This window comes from Triticum aestivum, chromosome 6D (genome assembly GCF_018294505.1).
Source record: "Triticum aestivum cultivar Chinese Spring chromosome 6D, IWGSC CS RefSeq v2.1, whole genome shotgun sequence".
NCBI classification, from domain to species: domain Eukaryota; kingdom Viridiplantae; phylum Streptophyta; class Magnoliopsida; order Poales; family Poaceae; genus Triticum; species Triticum aestivum.
Window position 1 is genome coordinate 23564001 of NC_057811.1, and position 11322 is coordinate 23575322.

The following is an 11322-nucleotide window of genomic DNA, read 5'->3' on the forward strand; positions in this document are numbered from 1 at the left end:
CCTCTATAGAAATTGATATGCATGTCATCTCACTTCCTATGATTTTTTTTATTTTTATAAAATTTCAATCCTATGAACCAAAAGAGGCCTAAGCGAGTACAGTGGTTTGTTTGCTTGTGTTGTGCAAGGGCATTTCCGTAGATGAACTAGACACTATCGACGGCGACTTAAAAAAACGAATCGTTTTCCCACTTACATGTGGAATTGGTAATTTTTACCAACTTGAACGGTAATTTTAATGACTAACGATCAGAAGCAATAGCCGCTTTATTAGTAGATAAAGATAAAGATTAGGTATAGATGTATATACGTATCACATATACAACGCGGGCGGGCGGGCGGGCGGCCGGCGGTGTACGTTGGTTACATCATTATTCAGGCTAACTCTTCCGGCTAGCCATAGCGTCCGAGGCATACAAGGAGGCCATCTTCAGAGACGAGTTCATGGCTGATGAGATCCTTGCCCGTGTGCCAGCCCGCTGCACCGTGCGCTGCATCGTGCTTGAAAGTGCAATCATGCCCTTAATCATATTTTGATAGTTATTGACAATCATACATATAGGGAACTAATCAATTCTGTCAAGTGCATCTCAGGTTTTGTTCCCGAAAGATATTAGTGTGGTTGACATATCCAAGATACACAAAGGAAGGAGAAACAAGACACAAAAGCTTATATCTTTCTATGTTTTCCTTTTTGTTTGAGTATAGGAATCTTGCACTATTAAGAGGGGATCACTGGTTCTCGCAAAAGACTTGCTCAAAATCTAGGATAAAATCTCTTAGATAGTGTTCCTATCTTGACTATGCTATTTGGTCTATATTGTCGTCCGGACAACCGAAGGTCTCCGGACGTCCGGTGCTTCCCAGTCCTCTAGACGTCCGGTGCTCTCCGGATGTTCGGTGCCATATCACAAAGAGGTATTCTCGGATTTCTGGTCCCTTCGGACGACCGGCTTCCGGACGTCCGGTGGTGACCGTTAATCCAGTACCACTTCACATAGTCGAAATTAACAGAAGTCCGTTCCTTCCGGACGACCGTACACCGGACGACCGACACTCTCGGACGTCCGCTCCGTGTGCGTCTTCCCTCTCTTCTACTACACTAGATCTTTGTTTTCTCTGTGTGTCGGACGACCGGTGCTTGCCGGACGTCCGGTCCAACTTTTCTGTCCAGACGTCCGGTACCTGTCGGACGTCCGGTGTCTGTGTAGCATAAGTGACCCCCAAGGGCCACTTTTGCACTAAGACTATAAATATCCTCTTCCCACCCCGTGGGGGAGCGGTCCAAAACAGGGCAAAGATTCCAAGAACATCTTTCTCTCTCACTCTCTCTTGCTTTCACCAATTCGTAGATCCCAAGAGCATTTGTGAGGATTCTTGAGTGTTGTTCCAATCAAAAGATAGACCGTCTCTCTCTCCTCCTCTCAACCAAAGGATTTCGTGATTTGAGCAAGTTTTGAGCGGTTCCCTTGATCTTGTTACTCTTGGAGATTGGAGACTCCTAGGCGGTAGGAGTCATTCAGAGAGGAATCGACCATTGTGATTACCCCTGGAAAGTTTGTGAGGGTTTGGAGACCACCTCAAAGGTCTACCACTAGTGGTTGAGAAACGCCTTCGTGGTGTTGTCTCAAAGGGAGATAGGGTGAGCCTTCGTGGCGTTGGTGTGCCTTCGTGGTAACATCCACCTCTCTAACGGTGACGTAACTTCCTTCCAAGGAAGCGACCATCGGCATACATCCTCGTCTCTCGGAGTTGCGCTTATTCCTAACCGTAATTTCCTACTTGTGGTTACTTGTCTCTTAGTCTTTACTTATATCATATTGTGCTTGCTTACTCACATACTTGTGTTACTTGTTTTACTTGCTTAGATCTTAGCATCATTCTTCTAATTGCTAGGCTCACTTTCATATTCCGCATTATCGCCTAAAATTGCTAAGTAACAATTAAAATTTGTAATTGTACCTATTCACCCCCCTCTAGGTCCATATCAATCTTTTCAATTGGTATCAGAGCCTCGTGCTCTATTCTTGTCGCTTAACCGCCCTAGAGCGAGATGAACCTCGATGGGACTCCCTTGTTGCGGATCCGAAGGATAAGGGCACGGCTTCCACGAAAGCCAAGTCCTTCACTTATGAGGATCTGTAACGGGCGCTTGCTAAGCAAAAGGAGGGGCATGATGCTTCTCTTGAGGCCTTGGTCCGAATGAGACTAGCCACATTAACCACGACGCTTGTACCACTTTAGGGTGGTGCAGCCTCGAGGCCAACTGTGTCTACTCCTTCACTTGGCCAACAACCTCCTAGTAATGAACACTCCAGTGTTCCTTGGCTTTATGCAAGACCTCAACTAGAGAAACCAAAGTATAACCCTCAAGGCAAACCTCCTTTACTCGATGACACTACCAATTTTGCTTTGTGGAGAGTTGCTATGCAGGATCATCTTCGATATGGAAATGATGAGATGTTGGATATCTTGGAGTATGGTTACCAAGCCGTTGACCCTAAGAATCTTACACCAAGAGAAATATATGACAAGAATCTCAATGACACCGCAACCATGTGCATAAGGAGAGGTATGACTGACAAGCAAGGGAGACCATACATACACATCACAAGTGCCAAGGAATTATGGGATAGCATTGTGAGGACCAAGACCGGTACCTCCGCTCTCCGGCTTGCTCAATATGAAATTGCCAAGGGTCAATTGCAAAACTTTTATATGGAGAAAAGTGAATCTCCCAAGCAGCCCCTTGAGCGTCACATGACTCTCACCGCTGACATCGAGTCTTGTGATTGTGACAATACACAAGATGGATTCAACTTGACTAAGTGATTTCTCATGGACAAGTTACTTCATGCTCTTACTCCATATCATCACCAAATGGTGTGGGACATAAGACAACATCATGGATTTAAGGAAATGACTCCGGATGACATCATATCCAGTTTCCAACTATTCGAAGAATCGAAGGCAAATGCTACAAAACATCTTGCCATGCATGTACCTCAACATCAAAGATCAATCTTGCTTTGAAGGCGATGCATGTATGTGAGGAAGAGCAAAAAGTGACAAAGAAGAAGAAGATGATGATGATGAAGATGGTGATGCGATTTACTCCGATGAGAGCCCTTCATACGAAGACATTGCCCTCTTTGTCAAGAAGTTTAGCGCGGGAAAATTCAAGGGAAGATTCCAGAGGAAGAAAGTGAGAAAATGCTACAACTATGAAGAAACCAACCACTTCTCCACGAGTGCCCTTATGAGAAGAGAGAAGATAAACCAAGGTTTCCCAAGACCTTTCCAAATCCTTTGAACTCCAAGCTCAAGAAGAGAGATGGGAAAGCAATGGTTGCTCATGAAGAATCCAATCCGGATTATGTTAGTGGTGTTGCCGGAGTAGCTCAAGATTCTAAAAACACCTTGAGGCTAGTCAACAAAAGTGGTGATGTTGTCACCTACAACTATATGAAAGACTACAAGGGAAACGCTCACAAGTGCCTAGTGGCAAAGGCCGTGGTAGAAGATGGAGAGGACCAAAACTCTCCTGACAAGGTCAAGGTAACTCCACGGTCAAACCCTCCTTTTTTCGCTCCTTCTACTCCTTGTGATGAGTATCTTGATGCGGAGGATAATTATGATAATGATGATATACATGATCCTATGCTTGCTAAATTAAATAAGTTCATGCGCTCCCTCAAAGGAAAGAAGCTCACTATGTTTCGTATGCTTATGGAGATGGTGAGTAAGCACACCATCACCATTAAGGAACTCGAAACCCTCATCACTGAGGAAAAGGAAAAAAATGAAATCCTTGAGCGGAAAGTCCAATATGAGGAAGCACGAAATGATGAACTGTGCTTGAAAATTGGCGCAAACATTGAACTTCATGCTAAAGAACTTGCCTCCTTGAAAAAGGCTAAGAACTCTTGCGAGGAGTTGATGAATGATAAATTACTACTTCAACGTCTCCTTAAGTCTTAATGCCTCAAATTTGAGAAGTTAAAAAAACCCGAACCTAATCAAACCCCTAAACATAACTTTTCAAACAAACTAGACCCTCATGTGGAAGTCTCTCTCTCTCTCTCTCCCTCCTTGTTCCTTCTATGCGACAAAGGGAGTACGTGACAAAGGATGGAAAAGCTAGCCAAAAAAAATTAGGAGGTAAATGTAGGGGTTCGGTACTTCAGTTAGATACGGACACTTTCCTAACTTGTCATTTTAGAGGAGTTATGGTTTTCATTTTTGACCTCTTTTATTAGAAGGTTTTCATTGTTAAGGAGTTGACGTTTTGGAAAAGCATAAGTTATGGATATAGGATAGGGTTCAGCTAGAGATGCTATTTACTCGGTTGAACCTATCCAGTATTGTAATCCGCCACCCCGTGTAAATACGGAGTACTACTATGGTCTTCGTGGAGGGCGGTCGGTCCTCTCGTGGACAGCTGCAAGTGGAGGGTATTTGGCGAGAGACGCTGCCACACACCGCTCGCATGGCGTAACGCAGCGATTTGTCACTGGCCATTGCTGACTGCTGTGATTCTCTCCCCACGTCGCCGATGCAACTTGATCAGAGCGCAACTGCAACAATCAGGGAACGGTTCGTGCGGCAATAGCACTAGAGCCACTGCTAGATGATGTTCATGAACCAGGTAGGACCTAAGATGTATGTTCCACAAAAATAGTTGGATAGAGGATCACCGTGTGCGATATCGTTGAAGGAAATATGCCCTAGAGGCAATAATAAAGTTATTATTTATTTCCTTATTTCATGATAAATGTTTATTATTCATGCTAGAATTGTATTAACTGGAAACTTGATACATGTGTGAATACATAGACAAACATAGTGTCACTAGTATGCCTCTACTTGACTAGCTCGTTGATCAAAGATGGTTAAGTTTCCTAACCATAGACATGAGTTGTCATTTGATTAACGGGATCACATCATTAGGAGAATGATGTGATTGACTTGACCAAATCCGTTAGCTTACCACTTGATCGTTTAGTATGTTGCTATTGCTTTCTTCATGACTTATACATGTTCCTATGACTATGGGATTATGCAACTCCCGTTTACCGGAGGAACACTTTGTGCGCTACCAAACGTCACAACGTAACTGGGTGATTATAAAGGTGCTCTACAGGTATCTCCAAAGGTACTTGTTGGGTTGGCGTATTTCGAGATTAGGATTTGTCACTCCGATTGTAGGTATCTCTGGGCCCACTCGGTAATGCACATCACTATAAGCCTTGCAAGCATTGTAACTAATGAGTTAGTTGCGGGACGATGTATTACGGAACGAGTAAAGAGACTTGCCGGTAACGAGATTGAACTAGGTATTGAGATACCGACGATCGAATCTCGGGCAAGTAACATACCGATGACAAAGGGAACAACGTATGTTGGTATGCGGTTTGACCTATAAAGATCTTCGTGGAATATGTAGGAGCCAATATGAGCATCCAGGTTCTGCTATTGGTTATTGACAGGAGACATGTCTCGGTTATGTCTACATAGTTCTCGAACCCGTAGGGTCTGCACGCTTAAAATTTCGGTGACGATTGTATTATGAGTTTTTGTGTTTTTGTACCGAAGGTAGTTCGGAGTCCCGGATGAGATCGGGGACATGACGAGGAGTCTCGAAATGGTCGAGACGTAAAGATCGATATATTGGACGACTATATTCGGACATCGGAAAGGTTCCCAGTGATTCGGGTATTTTCGGGGGTACCGGGGAGTTACGGGAATACGAGGAAGAAGTAATGGGCCTCATGGGCCAAGTGGTGGAAGAGAGGAGGCAGGGCGCATGGCCCCCCTAGCCCAAACCGAATTTGACTAGGGGGCCGGCCCCCCTTTCCTCCTTTTCCTCCCTCTCCTTCCTTCTCCTTCTCCTCCTTCCTTTCCTCCTCCTAGTAGGAGTAGGAAAGGGGAGTCCTACTCCTACTAGGAGGAGGACTCCTCCTCCTGGCGTGCCCTACAGGGGCCGGCCGGCCTCCCCCTTGCTCCTTTATATACGGGGGCACCCTAGAATACACAAGTTGAACTGTTGATCTCTCCCAGCCGTGTGCGGTGCCCCCCTCCACCATATTCCACCTCGGTCACATCGTAGCGGTGCTTAGGCGAAGCCCTGCGCCGGTAGCATCATCAACACCATCATCACGCCGTCGTGCTGACGGAACTCTCCTGCAAACTCTGCTGGATCGGAGTTTGTGGGACGTCATCGAGCTGAATGTGTGCTGAACTCGGAGGTGCCGTACATTCGGTACTTGATCGGTCGGATCGTGAAGACGTATGACTACATCAACCGCGTTGTGCTAACGCTTCCGCTTTCGGTCTACGAGGGTACGTGGACGATACTCTCCCCTCTCGTTGCTATGCATCACCATGATCCTGTGTGTGCGTAGGAAATTTTTTGAAATTAATACGTTCCCCAACAGTGGCATCCGAGCCAGGTTTTATGCCTAGATGTTATATGCATGAGTAGAACACAAGTGAGTTGTGGGCGATACAAGTCAGACTGCTTACCAGCATGTCACACTTTGGTTTGGCGGTATTGTTGGATGAAGCGGCCCGGACCGACATTACGCGTACGCTTACGCGAGATTGGTTCTACCGACGTGCTTTGCACACAGGTGGCTGGCGGGTGTCAGTTTCTCCAACTTTAGTTGAATCGAGTGTGGCTACGCCCGGTCCTTGAGAAGGTTAAAATAGCACTAACTTGACGAACTATCCTTGTGGTTTCGATGCGTAGGTAAGAAGGTTCTTGCTCAAGCCCATAGCAGCCACGTAAAACTTGCAACAACAAAGTAGAGGATGTCTAACTTGTTTTTGCAGGGCATGTTGTGATGTGATATGGTCAAGACATGATGCTATATTTTGTTGTATGAGATGATCATGTTTTGTTGAAGTTATCGGCAACTAGCAGAAGCCTTGTGGTTGTCTCTTTATTGCATAAGATGCAAGTGCCAAATAATTGCTTTACTTTATCACTATGCGATAGCAATAGTTGCAAGAGCAATAGTTGGCGAGACGACCATGTGACGACACATTTGATATAGATCAAGATGATGGAGATCATGGTGTCATGCCGGTGACGATGGAGATCATGACGATGCTTTGGAGATGGAGATCAAAGGCACAAGATGATGATGGCCATATCATGTCACATATTTTGATTGCATGTGATGTTTATCTTTTATACATCTTATTTTTCTTAGATCGACGGTAGCATTATAAGATGATCTCTCACTAAATTTCAAGGTACAAGTGTTCTCCCTGAGTATGCACCGTTGCGAAAGTTCTTCGTGCTGAGACACCACGTGATGATCGGGTGTGATAAGCTCTACGTTCAAATACAACGGGTGCAAGATAGTTTTGCACACGCGGAATACTCAGGTTAAACTTGACGAGCCTAGCATATGCAGATATGGCCTCGGAACACTGGAGACCGAAAGGTCGAGCGTGAATCATATAGTAGATATGATCAACATAGTGATGTTAACCATTGAAAACTACTCCATCTCACGTGATGATCGGACATGGTTTAGTTGATATGGATCACGTGATCACTTAGATGATTAGAGGGATGTCTATCTAAGTGGGAGTTCTTAAGTAATATGATTAATTGAACTTTAATTTATCATGAACTTAGTCCTGATAGTATTTGCATAACTATGTTGTAGATCAATAGCTCGCGATATAGCTCCCCGTTTATTTTTTGATATGTTCCTAGAGAAAACTAAGTTGAAAGATGATAGTAGCAAAGTTGCGGACTTGGTCCATGATCTGAGGATTATCCTCATTGCTGCACAGAAGAATTATGTCCTTGATGCACCGCTAGGTGACAGACCAATTGTAGGAGCAGATGCAGACGTTATGAACATTTGACAAAGCTCGGTATGATGACTACTTGATAGTTTAGTACACCATGCTTTACGACATAGAACCGGGACTTCAAAAATGTTTTGAACGCCACAGAGCATGTAAGATGTTCCAAGAGTTGAAATTGGTATTTCATACTCATGCCCGTGTCGAGAGGTATGAGACCTCTGACAGTACTTTGCCTACAAGATGGAGGAGAATAGATCAACCAGTGAGCATGTACTTAGATTGTCTGGGTACTACAATTGCTTGAATCTAGTGGGAGTTAATCCTCCAGATAAGATAGTAATTGACAAAGTTCTCTAGTCACTATCACCAAGTTACTAGAACTTCGTGATGAACTATAATATGCAAGGGATGACGAAAACAATTCCCAAGCTCTTCGCGATGCTAAAATCGGCGAAGGTAGAAATCAAGAAAAACATCAAGTGTTGATTGACAAGACCACTAGTTTCAAGAAAAAGGGCAAAGGGAAGAAGGGGAACTTCAATAAGAACGGCAAGCAAGTTGCTGCTCAAGTGAAGAAGCCCAAGTCTGGACCTAAGCCTGAGACTAAGTGCTTCTACTGCAAAGGGACTGGTCACTGGAAGCGGAACTACCCCAAGTATTTGGCGGATAAGAAGGATGGCAAAGTGAACAAGCTATATTTGATATACATGTTATTGATGTGTACTTTACTAGTGTTTATAACAATCCCTCGGTATTTGATACTGGTCCAGTTGCTAAGAGAAGTAACTCGGAACGGGAGTTGCAGAATGAACAGAAACTAGTTAAGGGCGAGGTGACGATGTGTGTTGGAAGTGGTTCCAAGATTGATATGATCATCATCGCACACTCTCTATACTTTCGGGATTAGTGTTAAACCTAAATAAATGTTATTTGGCGTTTGCGTTGAGCATGAATATGATTTGATCATATTTATTGCAATACGGTTATTCATTTAAAGTCAAAGAATAATCGTTGTTCTGTTTACATGAATAAAACCTTCGATGGTCATATACCCAATGAAAATAGTTTGTTGGATCTCGATCGTAGTGATACACATATTCATAATATTGAAGCCAAAAGATGCAAAGTTAATAATGATAGTGCAACTTATTTGTGGCACTGCCGTTTAGGTCATATTGGTGTAAAGCGCATGAAGAAACTCCATGCTGATCGGATTTTGGAATCACTTGATGCTTGCGAACCATGCCTTATGGGTAAGATGACTAAAACTCCGTTCTCCGGAACAATGGAGCGAGCAACTGACTTATTGAAAATAATACATACTGATGCGATCCGATGAGTGCTGAGGCTCGCGGCGGGTATCGTTATTTTCTGACCTTCACAGATGATTTGAGCAGATATGGATATATCTAATTGATGAAACAGAAGTCTGAAACATTTGAAAAGTTTATATAATTTCCGAGTGAAGTGGAAAATCATCATAACAAGAAAATAAAGTTTCTACGATCTGATCGCGGAGAAGAATATTTGAGTTACGAGTTTGGTCTTCATTTGAAACAATGCGGAATAGTTTCGCAACTCACCCCACCCAGAACACCACAACGTAATGGTGTGTCCGAACATCGTAACCGCACTTTATTAGATATGGTGCGATCTATGATGTCTCTTACCGATTTACCACTATCGTTTTGGGGTTATGCATTAGAGACAGCTGCATTCACGTTAAATAGGGCACCATCTAAATCCGTTGAGACGACACCGTATGAACTGTGGTTTGGCAAGAAACCAAAGTTGTAGTTTCTTAAAGTTTGGGGTTGCCATACTTATGTGAAAAAGTTTCATCCTAATAAGCTCAAACCCAAATCAGAGAAATGTATCTTCATAGGATACCCAAAGGAGGCAGTTGGGTACACCTTCTATCACAGATCCGAAGGCAAGACATTCGTTGCTAAGAATGAATCCTTTCTAGAGAAGGAGTTTCTCTCGAAAGAAGTGAGTGGGAGGAAAGTAGAACTTGATGAGGTAACTGTACCTGCTCCGTTATTGGAAAGTAGTTCAGCACAGAAATCTGTTCCTGTGACTCCTACACCAATTAGTGAAGAAGCTAACGATGATGATCATGTAACTTCAGATCAAGTTACTACCGAACCTCGTAGGTAAACCAGAGTGAGATCTGCACCAGAGTGGGACGGTAATCCTGTTCTGGAGGTCATGTTACTTGACCATGACGAACCTACGAACTATGAGGAAGCGATGATGAGCCCAGATTCCGCAAAATGGCTTGAGGTCATGAAATCTGAGATGGGATCCATGTATAAGAACAAAGTGTGGACTTTGGTTGACTTGCCCGATGATCGGCAAGCCATAGAAAATAAATGGATCTTCAAGAAGAAGACGAACACTGATAGTAGTGTTACTATCTACAAAGCTCGAATTGTCGCAAAAGGTTTTCGACAAGTTCAAGGTGTTGACTACGATGAGTTTTTCTCACTCGTAGCGATGCTTAAGTCTGTCCGAATCATGTTAGGAATTGCTGCATTTTATGAAATCTGGCAAATGGATAAACAAAACTGCATTCCTTAATGGATTTCTTAAAGAAGAGTTGTATATGATGCAACCAGAAGGTTTTGTCGATCCTAAAGATGCTAACAAAGTGTGCAAGCTCCAGCGATCCATTTATGGACTGGTGCAAGCCTCTCGGAGTTGGAATAAACGTTTTGATAGTGTGATCAAAGCATATGGTTTTATACAGACTTTTGGAGAAGCCTGTATTTATAAGAAAGTGAGTGGGAGCTCTGTAGCATTTCTAATCTTATATGTGGATGACATATTGTTGATTGGAAATGATATAGAATTTCAGGATAGCATAAAAGGATACTTGAATAACAGTTTTTGAATGAAGAACCTCGGTGAAGCTGCTTACATATTGAGCATCAAGATCTATAGAAATAGATCAAGACGCTTGATAAGTTTTTTCAATGAGTACATACCTTGACAAGATTTTGAAGTAGTTCAAAATGGAACAGTCAAAGAAAGAGTTCTTGCCTGTGTTACAAGGTGTGAAATTGAGTAAGACTCAAAGCCCGACCACGGCAGAAGATAGAAAGAGAATGAAAGTCATTCCCTATGCCTCAGCCATAGGTTCTATAAAGTATGCCATGTTGTGTACCAGATCTATTGTATACCCTACACCGAGTTTAGCAAGGGAGTACAATAGTGATCTAGGAGTAGATCACTGGACAGCGGTCGAAATTACCCTTAGTGGAATAAGGATATGTTTCTCGATTATGGAGGTGACAAAAGGTTCGTCGTAAAGGGTTACGTCGATGCAAGTTTTGACACTAATCCAGATGACTCTAAGTCTCAATCTGGATACATATTGAAAGTGGGAGCAATTAGCTAGAGTAGCTCCGTGCAGAGCATTGTTGACATAGAAATTTGCAAAATACATACGGATCTGAATGTGGCAGACCCGTTGACTAAGCTTCTCTC